At 43.9% G+C, this 18137-nt stretch overlaps 1 long non-coding RNA gene across 1 annotated transcript in view; it reads right to left on the reverse strand.

The window, feature by feature from the left end:
* Positions 1–3811, reverse strand: part of LOC148055864 (uncharacterized) — a 136774-nt gene extending 132963 nt beyond the window's left edge. Inside the window, exon 1 of the long non-coding RNA XR_015704729.1 lies at positions 717–3811. This is a non-coding gene — a long non-coding RNA (uncharacterized LOC148055864). The remainder of the gene's footprint in view (positions 1–716) is intronic.
* Positions 3812–18137: the final 14326 nt, after the last annotated feature.

The raw sequence follows: 18137 nt of genomic DNA on the forward strand, positions 1-18137 counted from the left end.
TTCCTGACTCCAGAGATTACAGATGCTGCAGTGATAAAATCCAATCTGCAAGGTCAACATAACGCAACTGTTTCTAACTCCTTGGTTTCTTTCACTGTTGAACTTTGAAGAAAAGCTGGCTATAGCGCGTGACATATAACATCCCTACCTCTTAAGGTTGTTATTTCATTAGTGATTATAACATACAAAAGAGCTTGGTACCAGTCTCTGGCACATATAAAAACAATAATGGGATATAAAGCTCAATATTATCGGTATTTTTTTCTGGGTCTTTATCAGTTCTTTATAAATTCGTACACTTGTAGGATAATCTAATGAATGGGGGGCATTTGAGGCAAATAGTTTTATCAGTTCAGTTCTTTCTGATGTGCAAGTAATTTAGGGACAGGAATCAGAATTGCTTTGCCTGGTGTCCGGGCACAGTTGCTGTGAGTTGATGCCTCCACTGCTGAGATCTCACTGCTGCTAATGGTGTCACCACTGCTAATGGTGTCACCACTGCTAATGAGAGGAGCAGCTCTGCAGCCTCCCAGAGTGATGGCTGGACAATGGCGCTGGACCTAGTGTCTTTTTAACCAACTCAGTCATCCCTGGGGCAGGAGACCAAGGGGGAGGTGACAGAAAGGGCAATTTGGACGGAACAGGAGGAATGTTGGGAGGAATAGACTGGTTTTTTAGGCAGGTGATCTAAACCAGAAAAAATAGAAATGACTTACCTCCTTGCTGCAAGGAGCATGTGCAGAAAGCTTCCTCTCTTCCATCCCCTTCCTCTTTAGAAAAACTCAGCCACCATTTGCCTCCATTTGTCCGTGCCCAGCTGCCAAGCCAGAGACTCCAGCTGGGCACTGTATATCCTGCGGCATTAGTGAGACTGAGCAACTCCAGACATGCTGCCTGTCCCCTTCTTGGTAGCAAGTGATACTGCCTGTCCGTCAGCCAAAAAGGACTGTTGTGGTTTAACCCCAGCCAGCAACTATGAACCACACAGCCGCTCACTCACTCCCCCCCAGTAGGGTGGGGGAGAGAATTGGAAGGGTGAAAGTCAGACAACTCCTGGGCTGAGATAAGAACAGTTTAATAATTGAAGTAAAATAAAATAGAATGATAGTAGTAGTAGTAGGTAGTAATAATAATAATATTATACAGTAATAATGTACAAAGCAAGTGATACACGACACAATTGCTAACCACCCCCTGACTGATGCCCAGCCTGTTCCCGAGCAGCAATCCCTTCCCCTCCAGCCAACTCCCCCCACTTATATACTGAGCATGACGTCATACGGTGTGGAATAGCCCTGTGGCCAATGTGGGTCAGCCCCCCTGGCTGTGCCCCCTCCCAGCTTCTTGTACGCCACGCAGAGCATGGGAAGCTGAAAGGTCCTTGACTGGTGTAAGCACTACTTAGCAACAACTAAAACATCAGTGTGTTATCAACATTATTCTCATACTAAATCCAAAACACAGCACTATACCAGCTACTAAGAAGAAAATTAACTCTATCCCAGCTGAAACCAGGACAGTATCCACCCCTTATTCCATACCATATACATCATGCCCAGGTCTTTCAAATACATTCCAATTTATCACTACCACTTTTCCAGTCATTTGATATATTTTATATATATATATACACACACACACACATAGTTATAATTTCCCTAGTCTATAGGCTATCCCTCTAAAATGTTTGTTGAGTTCATTTAGTTCATGACTTTAGGCTTCATCTGTCATAACAGTCTTTCAGGGCAGGAGAGATGGTGCGTGGTGTTGGATTGTTGTATGCTGAAGTCAGTTCTGGTTCCATCACCACTGCACTTTGTTCAGTTTCCTCAAAGTTTGTTCTTCATTAATTTGGGTGATTCTTACTGTATACCGTTGATATGGCACATAGTGATCATTGAAGTGATGACATCTAGTATTATATAGCAACTAACATTATACAATTCAGTTCATTGGCTATTTTCACCCAAAATCAAATCTCCTTGAGGTACACATCGGACTTCCCCATCCTCCCGCATCACCCACCAAGTGCATCCAGGTCCTTGAGCAAAAGCAATCCCACGAATGGGTTTACCTCTGCCTGAAGCAGGAGTAACCCAGACTGTCTTCCCCGTCATATTTTTTAGGTGCACTACAGGGACTTTATCCCCCTCTGCAGTACGTAAAAGTCTTGACTGGGCAGGGCCAGCTCGATTGGCAGATCCCCTAGTGTTGACTAACCAAGTGGCCTTTGCTAAATGTGTATCACAGTGTTTGAACGTCCCACCACCCATTGCTTTTAGTGTAGTCTTTAACAGTCCATTGTATCGTTCGATTTTCCCGGAGGCTGGTGCATGATAGGGAACGTGATACACGCACTCAATGCCATGCTCTTTGGCCTAGGTGTCTATGAGGCTGTTTCGGAAATGAGTTCCGTTATCTGACTCAATTCTTTCTGGGGTGCCATGTCGCCACAGGACTTGCTTTTCAAGACCCAGGATAGTGTTCCGGGCGGTGGCATGGGGCACAGGATATGTTTCCAGCCATCCGGTGGTTGCTTCCACCATTGTAAGCACATGGCGCTTGCCTTGGTGGGTTTGTGGAAGTGTGATATAATCAATCTGCCAGGCCTCCCCATATTTATATTTCAGCCATCGTCCTCCATACCAGAGAGGCTTGAACCGCTTGGCTTGCTTGATTGCAGCACGTTTCGCATTCATGGATAACCTGTGCAATAGTATCCATGGTCAGATCCACCCCTCGATCACGAGCCCATCTATATGTTGCCTCTCTTCCTTGGTGGCCTGAGGTGTCATGGGCCCACCGAGCTAGAAATAATTCACCCTTATGTTGCCAGTCCAGGTCCACTTGAGCCACTTCAATCTTAGCAGCCTGATCCACCTGCTGATTGTTTTGATGTTCTTCAGTGGCCTGACTCTTGGGTACGTGAGCATCTACATGACGTACTTTTACAACCAGGTTCTCTATCCAGGCAGCAATATCTTGCCACAATGTGGCAGCCCAGATGGGTTTGTCTCTGCGCTGCCAGTTGCTCTGCTTCCATTGCTGTAACCAGCCCCACAGGGCATTTGCCACCATCCATGAGTTGGTATAGAGATAGAGCATTGGCCACTTTTCTCGTTCAGCCATATCTAAAGCCAGCTGGATGGCTTTCACCTCTGCAAACTGACTCGATTCACCTTCTCCTTCAGCAGTTTCTGCAACTTGTCATACAGGACTCCATACAGCAGCTTTCCACCTCCGATGTTTTCCCACAAGACGACAGGACCCATCAGTGAACAAGGCATATTGCTTCTCATTTTCTGATAGTTTATTATATGGTGGGGCCTCCTCAGCACGCATCACCTCCTCCTCTGGTGATATTCCGAAATCTTTGCTTTCTGGCCAGTCCATGATCACTTCCAAGATTCCTGGGCGACTGGGGTTTCCTATTCGAGCCCGTTGTGCGATCAGTGCGACCCACTTACTCCATGTAGCATCAGTTGCATGATGTGTACAGGGGACCCTCCCTTTGAACATCCAGCCCAACACCGGCAGTCGGGGTGCCAAGAGGAGCTGTGCTTCAGTACCAACCACTTCCGAAGCGGCTCGAACCCCTTCATATGCTGCTAATATCTCTTTTTCAGTTGGAGTATAGCTAGCCTCAGATCCTCTGTATCCCCGACTCCAAAACCCTAGGGGTCGACCTCGAATCTCCCCTGGTGCTTTCTGCCAGAGGCTTCAGCTAGGGCCATTCTCCCCGGCTGCAGTGTAGAGCACATTTTTTACATCTTGTCCTGCCCGGACTGGCCCAAGGGCTACTGCATGGACTATCTCCTGTTTAATTTGTTCAAAGGCCTGTCGTTGCTCACGGCCCCATTTGAAATCATTCTTCTTCCAGGTCACTTGATAGAGAGGGCTTACGATCAGACTGTAATTTGGAATATGCATTCTCCAAAAACCCACAACGCCCAAGAAAGCCTGTGTTTCCTTTTTGCTGGTTGGTGGAGACATGGCTGTTATTTTGTTGATCACATCCATTGGGATCTGACGACGTCCATCTTGCCATTTTACTCCTAAAAACTGGATCTCCTGTGCAGGTCCCTTGACCTTACTTTGTTTTATGGCAAAGCCAGCCTCCAGAAGGATTTGGACTATTTGCTTCTCTTTCTTAAAAACTTCTGCTGCTGTGTTGCCCCACACGATGATGTCATCAAAGTATTGCAGGTGTTCCGGAGCCCCACACTGTTCCAATGTAGTCTGGATCAGTCCATGGCAAATGGTGGGGCTGTGTTTCCACCCCTGGGGCAGTCGATTCCAGGTGTACTGGACCCCCCTCCAAGTGAAAGCAAACTGTGGCCTGCACTCTGCTGCCAAAGGAATTGAGAAAAATGCATTAGCGATGTCAATTGTGGCATACCACTTGGCTGCCTTTGACTCCAGTTCATATTGAAGTTCTAGCATGTCTGGCACAGCAGCGCTCAGTGGCGGCGTGACTTCATTCAGGCCCCTATAGTCTACTGTTAGTCTCCACTCTCCATCAGACTTTCGCACTGGCCATATGGGACTGTTAAAAGGTGAGCGAGTCTTGCTGATCACACCTTGGCTCTCCAGTTGACGAATCAGCTTATGGATGGCAATCAGGGAGTCTCTGTTGGTGCGATATTGCCGGCGGTGCACTGTTGTGGTAGCGATTGGCACCCGTTGTTCTTTGACCGTCAGCAACCCCACAACAGAGGGGTCCTTCGAGAGACCAGGCAGGGTAGACAGCTGTTTAATTTCCTCCCTCTCCAAGGCAGCTATACCAAAAGCCCACCGGTACCCTTTTGGGTCCTTGAAATACCCTCTCCTGAGGTAATCTATGCCAAGGATGCATGGAGCCTCTGGGCCAGTCACAATGGGGTGCTTCTGCCACTCCTTCCCGGTTAAGCTTACTTCAGCCTCCAATACAATCAGCTGCTGGGATCCCCCTGTCACTCCAGAAATACAGATGGGTTCTGCCCCTTCATAGCTTGATGGCATTAGGGCACACTGTGCACCGGTGTCTACTAAAGCCTTATACTCCTGTGGGTCTGATGTGCCAGGCCATCGAATCCACACAGTCCAGTACACCCGGTTGTCCCTTTCCTCCACCTGGCTGGAGGCAGGGCCCCTCTAGTCCTGGTCATAGCATTCGTTACTCACTTCTTGTAAATGCGAATCAAAAACCCCTTTATTGAGATCAGAAGCAAAATCAGCCCTTTTATCCTGTCTAGGGAACTGTTCACTGGAAACTGGAGCAGCAATTTTCCTGGAAGAACCACCTTTTGTAATTGTTTTTCCTTGCAACTCACGTACTCGTGCCTCTAGGGTCGAGGTAGATTTTCCATCCCACTTCCTCATGTCCTCTCCATGGTCACGCAGATAAAACCACAGGGTGGCCCGTGGTGTGTATTCACTATATCTTCTCTCTTGAAGAGAGGGATGCTTACTCCTGATGGCTGAGATACTGGTCCGTACAGGTGAGGAGTAGGACATGTCCTCTTTGAATCGCTGGAACTCCCGGGATAATTTCTCAGCTAGCACATCAGGCAGTTTCTCCACAGCCACGACGCAGGCCCGTAGGGAGGAAGAGAGTCTTTCTTCGTATTGTCGGAGTTGGCCAGCCAATTCATCCACCATTGGTCCCTCTTCATCTTTCCAGGTCATTGTTGCCAAAAAGCTTGCATATGATGACGGTGCGCTCCGCACGAACTTCCGCCACATGGGTCGTGTGCACTGGACTTCATCTGGATCTTTGGATAACTGCTCATTGTTCAAGTCATTATGCATCACCTCCAGCACGGCTAATTCCCTCAGGTACTGGATACCTCTCTCCATGGTGGTCCACTTGCCTGGCTGACATAAAAAGTCTTCCTTGAAAGGATACCTTTCCTTCACAGTTGCCAGAAGTCGCCTCCAGAGGCTGAGGACTTTTGCCCCTTTTCCAATCGCTTTGTCAATGCCCCCTTCCCTAGAAATGGATCCCAGCTGCTTGGCTTCCTTACTCTCTAATTCCAGGCTACTAGCCCCATTATCCCAGCATCGGAGCAGCCAAGTGATGATGTGCTCACCTGGATGACGACTAAAATCTTTTCGCATATCTCGCAGCTCACTCAGGGACAGAGATCGGGTTGTTACCATCTCATTTGTGGGTTCTGCCTCTTCCTCCTCCTGTTCTTGTGATGGCCCTGGTTCATCATCAGCCCTTACTAAACGAGTTGATTTTCTTGTGTATTTTTTCTTCTGTATAGGGGCAACTGATACTGGCACGGGTTGGTTCTCTGGTGTAGCCACAGCACCTGGTACAGGGGCTGGCGTATTGGCAGCGCTCGTCACAGGGGCTGGCGTAGCCATAGTGTCTGTTGCCGGGGCTGGCATAGCTGCAACGCCAGTCGTTTTGTTGTCAGATCCAGAGACCTTCTCTTCCCCTTGAGGGTTCTGAATAGTGTTTAATACGGCTCGGTAGGCATGGGCCAGGCCCCAGCACATTGCAGTGATTTGTGTCTCCCTAGAATTGTCAGGATGACAGCATACTTTTTCCAAATGTTCTACTAATTTTTCAGGATTCTGCACTTGTTCAGGGGTGAAACTCCAAAACACTGGAGGGGCCCACCGTCCTAGGCATTTGCCCATACTCTCCCACACACCCTGCCACTCATAATTATCCAGCCTTGGGGCAGATCTCTGGATGATATTCTTAAAATGCATATTAACTCTAGACAAAACCAAAACAATATACCCAAGAAATACCAATAGATGTATCTTAACTACCCAAGGATGTTCAAGATACAAAAAAGTTGTTGTAATGAAGGAGGAAACATTATAGAAGGTGGCAGTGAAGGTGCTATTCTGTATTTCCTCCATAAAAAGCCTCTCAGAGGAAGAGGTATAATTGCTAATTGTCTCCATGAAGTGGTACCCGAAGTACAGTAATGGCTTCAGTACAGAACCCAAATACCAGATAGCACTCAAGGTCAGTGTTTTAATAACAAATCTCCCAGGCAAAACATCACTAATCACGGCAGAGCACAGAAAACTGCAACACCCAGCACCAATCTTTAACATGTACTGCAAAAACAAGAGCATGGTGCAGATCAGGTAGACTAATACCGAGAGCAGATGAATCAATATTATGACCAGCAACTGTTAACAGATACAAATTCCTTAATACACTCTGATTAATCTGTTATTATCTCAAACCCTTTGCCCCACGTTGGGCGCCAAAAAGGACTGTTGTGGTTTAACCCCAGCCAGCAACTATGAACCACACAGCCGCTCACTCACTCCCCCCCAGTGGGGTGGGGGAGAGAATTGGAAGGGTGAAAGTCAGACAACTCCTGGGCTGAGATAAGAACAGTTTAATAATTGAAGTAAAATAAAATAGAATGATAGTAGTAGTAGTAGTAGTAGTAGTAGTAGTAGTAGTAGCAGTAGTAGTAGTAGTAATAATAATAATAATAATAATAATAATAATAATAATAATAATAATATACAGTAATAAAGTACAAAGCAAGTGATACACGACACAATTGCTCACCACCCCCTGACTGATGCCCAGCCTGTTCCCGAGCAGCAATCCCTTCCCCCCCGGCCAACTCCCCCCACTTATATACTGAGCATGACGTCATACGGTGTGGAATAGCCCTGTGGCCAATCTGGGTCAGCCCCCCTGGCTGTGCCCCCTCCCAGCTTCTTGTACGCCACGCAGAGCATGGGAAGCTGAAAAGTCCTTGACTGGTGTAAGCACTACTTAGCAACAACTAAAACATCAGTGTGTTATCAACATTATTCTCATACTAAATCCAAAACACAGCACTGTACCAGCTACTAAGAAGAAAATTAACTCTACCCCAGCTGAAACCAGGACAGCTCCCCAGGTGTGACTTTGTCAGTCTGCCTTCATTGCACACCCACTTACAATCAATCTGCTGGGTATACGTATGCCGTTATTGTACAGTTACAGCATTGAGTATGTTTTATGTATTCACCCAGTTTATTTCATCTTCTGTTCCTACAAATATATATATGTCCTCTTAATTCAGTATAGGCAAAATCACTCAATTTCTCTCAGTTCTTTGGTTTCATTTCTTGTGCTGGTATTTATCTTGTCAAGCCCAAGTAACAGAACACATTTACTAGCTGCAGTTGCAAGAATTGTAAACGGGTTTCTTGCTTTGCTTAATTTCATCAAACCAGGAGGCTCGGTAGTACCTTCATAACAGGAATTTGTAGCGACACAACACTGAAATAACTCCTGCATCAATTTGTTCATATCAGGGCAGAAGTTTTCCAATGTGAGAGAATCCCAGGGGAAATCAGGAGGAATACTGAGCAGACAGACAGAGAAAAAAGAGCCATATCACTTTCTGATTCCAAGGCACCTTGCTGAAATACTAGCTACTTCTTTTTGCACCAGAGGGAACTGTGCTGAGAAATACCTTTATGAGTCCATTGCTTCGCTCACTCATTTGATAAAAACAGAACAAAAAATTACCTTTGGTGCCTGATTCTTCAAATTCTTACGCAGCTGCTTAATTACAGGTGTTTGCAAGAGCCCTGGTGACTCAAGCTTAGATGTGTGTTAAGTAGTTGCAGTGTTAAGGCTACGGGTGCATAACACTAGCTTCTTAAAATACGCCACTAGAAGTGGGGGTCAGTCCATCCATGAGATTATTACAATCAAAGTGCTCGAATCAGTCTTACAGTATTTAATCAATAAGTATAAAAAGCATTCTTTTTGAAGCATGAGGGCCCACATACTAGGAAAAGCTTGAATGGTTGTTTCTTATAGAGAAAGCTTAAGATAACCAAAATCCAAAGGGGCAAAACCAAGGACACAAGAATCAAAGCAGGACTTTGCTGTTTTTTCAAAGTAAAAATCAATTGTAGGATACAGCTGTGAAGACCACAAGATCACAAAATATATTGGATTTAGATGCCAGACAGCTATAAAAGCTTTTTTGAATGTATGGACATCCCAGGGCTTCTTATTCACAACAGTCTCTTTAGTGTCTATTTTTTCCTTTTCTCGGCAACAAAATAAGCCTAAAAAAAGTCAAAAAGCTGTAATGTCATCCCTGCTAGTACTGCAGCATAATGACCTAAAATTGAATAGATTAGCTTAAATTGAAACATTTTTTGGCATCGTAACAGAGCCATTATGGGATATTCGGTTACCATAGAAACACAGGTAATGAATGAGGCACTGTCACTAAATCATGAAACCTGAAATAAATGAATACAGACATCGGAAACATAGCTTCATGTACTGCATTAAAGGACCAATCTCACTGACACACCACTGTCTCTAGAATATAAACTCTAACTTTACTGACTGTGCAAATCTAAAAGACAGGCTGTGCCTAGATGCCATTCAAATAAAAAAATTAGTCTTTGTTCAATGTTTGGAAAGAAAAAGAAGGTGTGAAGTTTTAAGAACTCGCTGCTATATATTTGCTGCTTACCTATGTTAAACAAATATTCTTAAACAAGTAAATAGTACTGCCCAAAGGGTAACATTTAACAAAGAGGGCAGAACCACAGCAGCTACTGCAACACTTGGCAGAATCTGTAACTGGTAGAAACAGCAGTTTTTCTAGCACTTCTATTTTCTTGAGTTTTAAGGTTAAATACCATCCTGTTGTTAGTGTTTTTTCCCCGAGGTGAATAAGGAGCAGTCCTTTGCCGCCTTTATCAAACAGCTTTGTCAACAGCTATGAAAACAAGCCTCTACTCTGCCTGACCACGTTGAAAAAGCTCAGCCTCTACTGCCACTATCCAAAAGGTGAAAACCATAGGTAGCCTATATGAAGGTCCGTGCAGTGAGGCAGGAGTGTGTGTACTTGTGTTTTCTCTTTCCCATACACATGCAAATTTAGCATCAGCACCTACAGGAGCAAATTTTAAAGTCTGAATCTTCAACAAACTTGCAAATGCACAAAGCTGGCCCTTCTGACTGTCTCTAATCACATCTGCCATTCTCAGCTTACCCTTCTCATCCCTCGTTCTTCCTTCTCTTCCCTGTTTCCTCCTCCCTCACACACAGACTTGCCTACTTTGATAAGGAAGAGGTGTGCCAGTGCGAATTTAAAACTTTCTTGTAAATATTTCCACTCCAGTAATTCCGAACATATTTGCTTGGAATTAAGTTCTTCATTACTGCATATGTTGCCAATTAGGGAACACAGTGTCCTACCAGCTGAAGTTTATCACAGCAATGTGAAGTATAAATATCATAACTAGAGAAGGAGAATGAAGAATAAGGGAAGATGCAATCTAATAACCTCTTTGGCATTTACCTAAGCCTTCTCTGACACCTACCACACAACAGTTATACAAAGATCAGTGTTATACATGTTAGAGGGCAGGTGACATCCAAAGATAGGGTTATGAGATACAGAGCATTTATTACATACGTGACTGGTCTCTGAAGGTGATTGACAGCTTTATCAGGACACTTGAGAAGAGGATCTTGATTTGAGCTGTTGCATTTGTGGGACTAGAGCATCAGTATCTACAGTAGAATTTAGGAAATATTTCTTTCTGTTTTGTAGTCATACTTCAGCCACCTTCCACTAACAGAAGTTAACAGCAATGTTAATATTCCTTGTTTCTGATTCTATTATTACAATGTTATAAGAGCAATTAAGGGAGAATTACTTTCCAGTAAAGCTGATAATTATAATCTCATCTTCCATCCTACCCCTGAAATATGACAACTGGTGTCATGTCTTCACCTCGCAGGCAAAAAGGAAACAAAAATATCTGTAAAATGCAGCCTAATTCCTTTCTCACCGATGAGAGTTTTACAGGAGATACCAGCAAGCAGCTGAAATAAGAAACGTTGCGAGTGGCACTCTCCCCACGAGAAACAGTGATGTAATAAGAAAAGGTGAATTTCTAGTTCTGGGTGAATTTCTAGGGTACTGTTTTAGTTCTTTTACAAAGGAGTCCCCATTAAGTCCTCTTAGCCGAATACTTTCATAGAGAAAGCCTTACACCTTACCATCCCTCCTTTTGTTTACATTGAATGAGTCTGAAAAGTCTACGTGGTTAGAGAGACCAGAAAGCTTGAATTTCTTGATCTTCTCTTGTCTAACTTATGCTGGTCCACTGAAGAAAGAGGGGGAGAAGACAAGTTGTAGGGAGTCTAGCTGGGTTGGTGTTAATTTTCTTCATGGCAGCCCATTTTCTATTTGTGACCAAAGCAGTGTCAATAAGACACCAGTGCTTTGGCTATTGCTGAGCAGTGCTTATACAGTATCGAGGTTTTCTTCTTCCCACTCTGCCCCCCAGCGAGTGGGCTGGGGGTGCGCAAGAAGCTGGGAGGGGACACAGCCAGGACAGCTGACCCCAGCTGACCGCAGGGATATTCCATGCTTTATAATGGTATGCTCGGAGATAAAAGCTGAAGAAAAGGAGGAGGATGCAGGGATGCTTGTGGTTATGGCAGTTGTCTTCCCAAGCAATCATTACGCGTCCTGAGGCATGACTTTCCGGGAAGTGGCTAAACACCTGCCTGCCGATGGGAAGCAGTGAATGAATGCCCTATTTTGCTTTGCTTGCGCACACAGCTTTGCTTCACCTATTAAATTGTCTTTATCTCAAGCAAAAAGTCTTCTTGCTTTTGCTCTTCTGAGTCTCTCCCCCATCCCACTGGGGCAGGAGTGAGCCAGTGACCGGGTGGGGGTCGGGATCAACCCATCACAAGAATACAGAAGAGGGAGACAAAACTGAGGCTCTGAGAAGACATTTTTTGTATTTCCTGATGAAAGGAGGCAAAACCCAAGGCTAGAAAGGGCAGGTAACAGCTCCCATTAAAAGCAGGCCCTGTTCCGCATAAAAAGCAGGCCCTGTTCTGTGAGTAGCATCAAAGGTGACTTTCACCACATTTGTCTATGACTGGATAGCAAGATGGACATGAGACTAGTCTTCTCCTATGAAACAGGATTTAGAAACTTTGTGACTTTCCGTTTTAGAAGTCCTAGAAATATTTCTATATTTTGTAAAGGATATCTTGAATTATTGATGTAATATCCTTTTGGCAATGTTCTTAATGGCTTTTTTAATACTGTAAAAAACCTCTCTGTGGTCAGATTTTTCTTGAGCAAATTACAGAAAGAAGTAGACTCATAGTTCACCTAATGAATATACATAAAACTTCTCTTCATGTCTACAAAATCAAATTGTGCTGAAAGATCTCCATTTAAAACATCCGGCTTTCTCTCTATTGATCCAAAGAAAATCCTTTACAAATTAACTGTCATCCTACTGTGATATCCTTAAGTGATAATGTGTAAGTAACATTGGACATTTTAGTATTAAAAGAACAACTACCATACCAGCTGCTTGTATAAAAGTTTTTGCACAAAAGACATTTCTGATCTGCAGAACCCAATTACTATTTCCAAGCACTGAGGACTGCAAGGCAAGGAGGCATTGCTAGGTGGTACGAGGCACGAGTAGCATGCTTCTCTATCAGCCCTGTACCAGCATTTATCTGAGGCCCCTCCATTCCCTCCCCGCTGCTTAGGGAAGCAAAGAGGACCAGAACAGAGGAGGAAAAGGGACGAGACATTTGAAACAGAAGCAATTTGAAACTTTAAAAAAGCAAATCCAAGACCCAGGATCATATTTTCTAAATCATAGAATCATAGAATCATAGAATCGTCAAGGTTGGAAAAGACCCTTAAGATCATCGAGTCCAACTGTCAACTTATCACTGCCAAGTCCATCTATACCATGTCTTCAAGCACTGTATCTATCCGTTCTTTAAACACCTCCAGGGATGGAGACTCAACCACTTCCCTGGGCACCCTGTTCCAGTGCCTGACTACCCTTTCCGTGAAGTTTTTCCTAATGTCTAACCTAAACCTCCCCTGGCACAGCTTGAGGCCGTTTCCTCTCATTCTATCACTTGTTACTTGGGAGAAGAGGCCAACCCCCACCTCGCTACAACCTCCTTTCAGGTAGTTGTACAGAGCAATAAGGTCTCCCCTCAGCCTCCTCTTCTCCAGGCTAAACAACCCCAGTTCCCTCAGCCGCTCCCCATAAGACTTGTGCTCTAGACCCTTCACCAGCTTCGTTGCCATTCTCTGGACACGCTCCAGCACCTCGATGTCCTTCTTGTAGTGAGGGGCCCAAAACTGAACACAGTACTCGAGGTGCAGCCTCACCAGTGCCGAGTACAGGGGCACTGTCACCTCCCTGGTCCTGCTGGCCACACTATTCCTGATACAAGCCAGAATGCCATTGGCCCTCTTGGCCACCTGGGCACACTGCTGGCTCATGTTCAGGCGGCTGTCAACCAACACCCCCAGGTCCTTTTCCGCCAGGCAGCTCTCCAGCCACTCCTCCCCCAGCCTGTAACGTTGTATGGGGTTGTTGTGACCCAAGTGCAGGACCCGGCACTGAGCCTTATTGAATCTCATGCAGTTGGCCCCAGCCCATTGGTCCAAATTTGACAACCACATTTATATTGTAGGCCACTTCTTCATATGTATGGATACACATGAGCCATGGATACACATGAAGCCTTCTGCTTCACCCTGTCACTCCAACGAGATACCAGCCTACACAGTGCTCTGTGGCCAATAAATAAATTCTTCGGAGCCTCTGTCATTTGGAATATAAGTGCTCTAACATAGCTGCATTTACACTAAAAGGGCAGGATGGGGATCTTGAAATCGTAAGAGACTACACACCAATTTGTTAGTCTTTCAGAGCACCGTGTACTAGTACAGCAGCAGCCAGCCAGGGGAGGGGAGGAGAGATGCTGCTTCTGTAACTTCACAGTTATCTCTTTTAAAGCAGACTCATAAAAGCTCAATGGAAAGTAAAAAAAATATCATAAAGGCCTTCCCGACTTCCCCAAAGACTGTAGTCAGGAACATTCAACAGCCTAAAACTCCCTTGCCTGCTCTCCCCAGATCAACTGCTTCTGCCCAGTTTCTTTGAGGAGCTGACACCATTACAGCAGTAAATTTCACCAGCTGGATGGGGAAAAAATGGAGAATCCCTTCCGCCGCAAAAATACAAATGAGCACAGTTGTGCCACAGAGGCAAGGCAGGAGGGAAGAACACAAATACTCATTCTTCATATTTCTATGCACCTAAATATATCATAGCTTTCCTATAAAAACCTCTCGTAGAGAGACTGCTTATTAATTACAGTACCAAACAGCACAGTAAAAAATACTGGCTGTAGGCTGCCATCTGCTGTTTTGTGTAATAAAAGGTCACTTGTGAGCAGATTTTATCACAGTACATTGCCACTGTAAGCAGCGTGACAAATCCTCTCCTGTGGCAGACTGGGGCACCCCATTCCCACCAGTGGCAGCTGATGAAGTTTCTGGAAGCCAGTGGGTTTTCTGAACCTGAGTTACTGCTCCCCAGAACTCTTTAAAAAGACACTGCTTTGCACAGGTATTGCTTCTCTATTAATATTAATTTAAAATTAATATGCTTTGATGCTCGCCGTCAGGTTATGAATCTTTCAGACACACAAATACGCACATGCACACGTGCAGTCCCCATGGAAGCCACACTAATAGGCAAAGTCTAATTTTTGTGGCACTTTATGTCATGTGTACAACTTGCACATTGTTTTCTTGCTGTAGGATTATAGCTTTATATTCATCAGATGGCATGCCCTGAGGGCTCTCCATCTGTTTTCCTGGGCACTTAAAATCCTTTAATGACTTACTACAGCTCAGAACACAAACATTTTACTGGGTTCAAGTGCAGCATGTAAATTAAATGAACCTGAGCGGATGAGGTGATATTGGTTCTCTTATTTAGCTGGCATTTACATTAACACGTGCAAGACAAGTGCTCATGGAAAGTTCTAGAAATAAAAGCCAGGCTTGTGTGAATCAGTAGCATTTTTGCCATTGACTTCAATGAGTTCAGGATTTCAACTGATGTATGTTGGTCTTGGTGCATAAATACCCAAGCCTGCAATGAGTTCCACATGTGCAGACTCTCAGACTGCACATAATGCTGTTTATTTGTTAGTTTTGCAAGCGAAAGTGGGGGACGTGAAAGTCTCTCCGTATTGATCATGTTCTCAGAAAAATGCTCTAGTGATCATTTCAGTATATAGTGTGTACCTCCATCTTGTGGTAGTTATTGTTTCAGAAATAGTGCTATTAATATTTCCATTCTTCATCTGAATCATTCACCAGTTTTTAAGAAGTCTCACGAGACCCTATTACAAGCAATGTTAAACTTTCTTTGGTCCAAAAAATACACAGCCCAGTAACTGACTATCTAACAGGCCAACACCACAGTTGAATTTTGCAATATTTGAGCATCACATTCATGATGCTCTAATCAAGAGGATATTGTCAAGATTAACAGACCGTATACTAACTTATTTTTATGTTCTCTACAGCCCTTTGCAGAATGGATATAATTCTTCATCATGTGAAAGCGTCTTTGTTTGTTTCTTTACTTGCGTGTTTTAATGCATCTCAGTGGAAAGTAGAGACATCTGTGGCAATATGTATGTATATGCATTCATAAGTACATGGTTGCATTTGCATGCACATATTTTACAATTTCTGAGAGAAAGAGAATAGAGGTTTCAAATGAAGTCTTTGGAAGCTGAGAGCGTTGCAAAATTTCCTGAGGCTTGTTGTTTACACCCAATCAGAGTCTTCAACAACTGAAGCAAAATTTGTTGTAGTCACCTTCTTAATTCTGTTGTCTCTTCTTAAAAACACTGAACCTGTTAAAATTTAACATGACACTTCTCAGTTGCTTGAGCTGACAGGAACCTCCTGAAGTTCAGCGAAGGCAAATGCAGAGTCCTGTACGTGGGATGGGATAATCCCACGCAGCAGGGCAGGCTGGGGCCCAGCTGGCCGGAGAGTAGCTTTGCAGGGAAGAACCCAGAGGTTCTTGTGGACAGCTTGAACATGAGCCAATGCACCTTCACAGCAGACCAAAGTCTCCTGGACTATATTAACAGAAGTTAAGCCAGCAGGTCAAGGGAAGAGATTATATTCAGCACTTGTGAGACCACATCTGAAGTGCTGTGTCCAGTTTTGGGCTCCACAGCAGAAGACAGGCACTGACATACTGGGACAAGCGCAGCAGAGGCCACCAAGCTGGTTTGGGACTGGATAACATGATGTACAAGGAAATCATGCGAGGTCTGGGCCTATTAAGCCTGGAGAAGAGAAGACTGTTGGTGGGGTGATCTTACTGCTGTGAACAACACCAGATGGGAAGATGTAGAGAAAGTAGAGTCAGATTTTTCTTGAAGTTACACAGTTATAGAACGAGAGGAAACAAGCACAAATTGGAACACAGAAAAATCTGAATAGCTATAAAGAAAAAGGTTTTTACTATGAGGGTGGTCAAACACTGGAACAGGTTCTCTCAAGAGGCTGTGGGATCTCCATCCCTAGAAATATTCAGAAGCCAATGGGACGTGGCTCTGAGCAAACGCTGACTCTGCTTTGAGCAGGGGAGTTGGATGAGACACCCCCAGAAGGTGCCTTCTGCCCTGCCTGAGTCGCTCCTTTAGTTTCTGAAGACTCTTCTTGTTCACACAGCAGTAACGACACAATACAGAAATTCTCTACTGGCTCTCAGGCACTTCAGCAGCTAAGGAAGAAACAGCACATGGAACTGGAACAGAATATTTCCTTGGAGCTGTCAAATCCATCAGTTCTCCATGCATGCAATGAGGCAATTCCTACCAATGCACGTTTATAAAGTGTTTGCTTCTCTTTTGTGTGTTGGGGAAACAGCTACCTTCCTGTTATTTAAACGCTGTTCTTGGACATCATCTGTAAATGGCTTTGCCAGTCTGACAGCACAACAATATGAGCTGTCACATTAGCAGATAACATGAACAGTTAGTATTTTCCAGGTAGTGGAAAGCAATTAAGAAATTCCCCATGTCACTTCAATAGGGATGATCTGTTGTTAATCAGACACAAATCTCACCTTACATAGATAAATAGACAGGTTATCTCTAAGTAGAACACACCCATTAACAACTCTGGGGCCATGTTTTATAAAAAACGGTAGTTCTCACTGAGTCTGGTCTGTGCTGCAATTAGGCTGGCCTAAAGTGCCTTCTCCTTTTCCAGGCCTGTGAAGACAATGGGAAGGGAACTTTTGGCAGTCTGCTGAGTTATTTCCTTTGAGTCTGTGGGAGAGGAGAGTTTGAGGGGCATCATGAGGACTTTTATCCTTAAAAAACAAGGTTGCAAACGATAGTTTTCAGTATCCATTCTCCTCTGTCAACTCTGGCACTTACATTGCCATCAGGACAAACAAAAAGCAATCCTTAGTTACATAGCAGTATTACATGCAAAAATGTACTGATATAAGACTAAATGTTATTATAAAGTAATTCCTATATTCAAATATTTAACTTTGTATGTATTTTTATTAATGAAAAGTTTTTATCACAGCTAATGAAAATGCTAAGTAAAATACCTCATATCTGTCTTCATGATAAATCAAGTCCTAGTGCTATTTTGAATGACCTAGGCATCTTCAGACTGATAAACCGAGCATCTCAACTGACAATCAATGGATTTATCTATTAAGTCCTGGGATACACGACAAAATTTGTATTTGCTATGGAAACTCCATTGGTGCTGTTCTCAGCAGGGTAAAGTAGATTTTAGGATGACCTCTGTTGGAAAAACTCACAGATTACAGATAGTGACAGAGATTTTTTTTTTCCAGTTCACCTCCTAGAATGCAAAATTAAGGGTTATAATTTAAAATCAGTTGCCAATTGAGAAGAACATATGAAACCGTGTATCAATGCCTGTAATTGGCACATGTAATGACAGCTCTATGAATAATGTATGAGCAACAGTGATTGCTAATCATATTTGGAGTCTCTTAAATGTAGCTCTGACTTTATTTGGTCTGAAATTGGAGGAAAGCAGTAAAGTTTATGAAGCATGAAGTACTGCAGTTTCTTGTTACACATACAGGCTTCAAAGCCTATTAAGAGTGCTTTCTGCCAGTCTTTATCTATAAAAGAAATGTTAACTCCTCCGGGAAAAAATACAGAACTTGGGACTTACATTTGGAGTATTTCTCATTGAAAAAATAGTATAGTAAGGATAGATACTTATTTCAGGCAGATCTTCTATCTTTGT

The sequence above is a fragment of the Nipponia nippon genome, unplaced genomic scaffold, assembly GCF_047370975.1.
Source record: "Nipponia nippon isolate SJK-2023a ecotype South Korea unplaced genomic scaffold, ASM4737097v1 scaffold_2, whole genome shotgun sequence".
Classification (NCBI taxonomy): Eukaryota; Metazoa; Chordata; class Aves; order Pelecaniformes; family Threskiornithidae; genus Nipponia; species Nipponia nippon.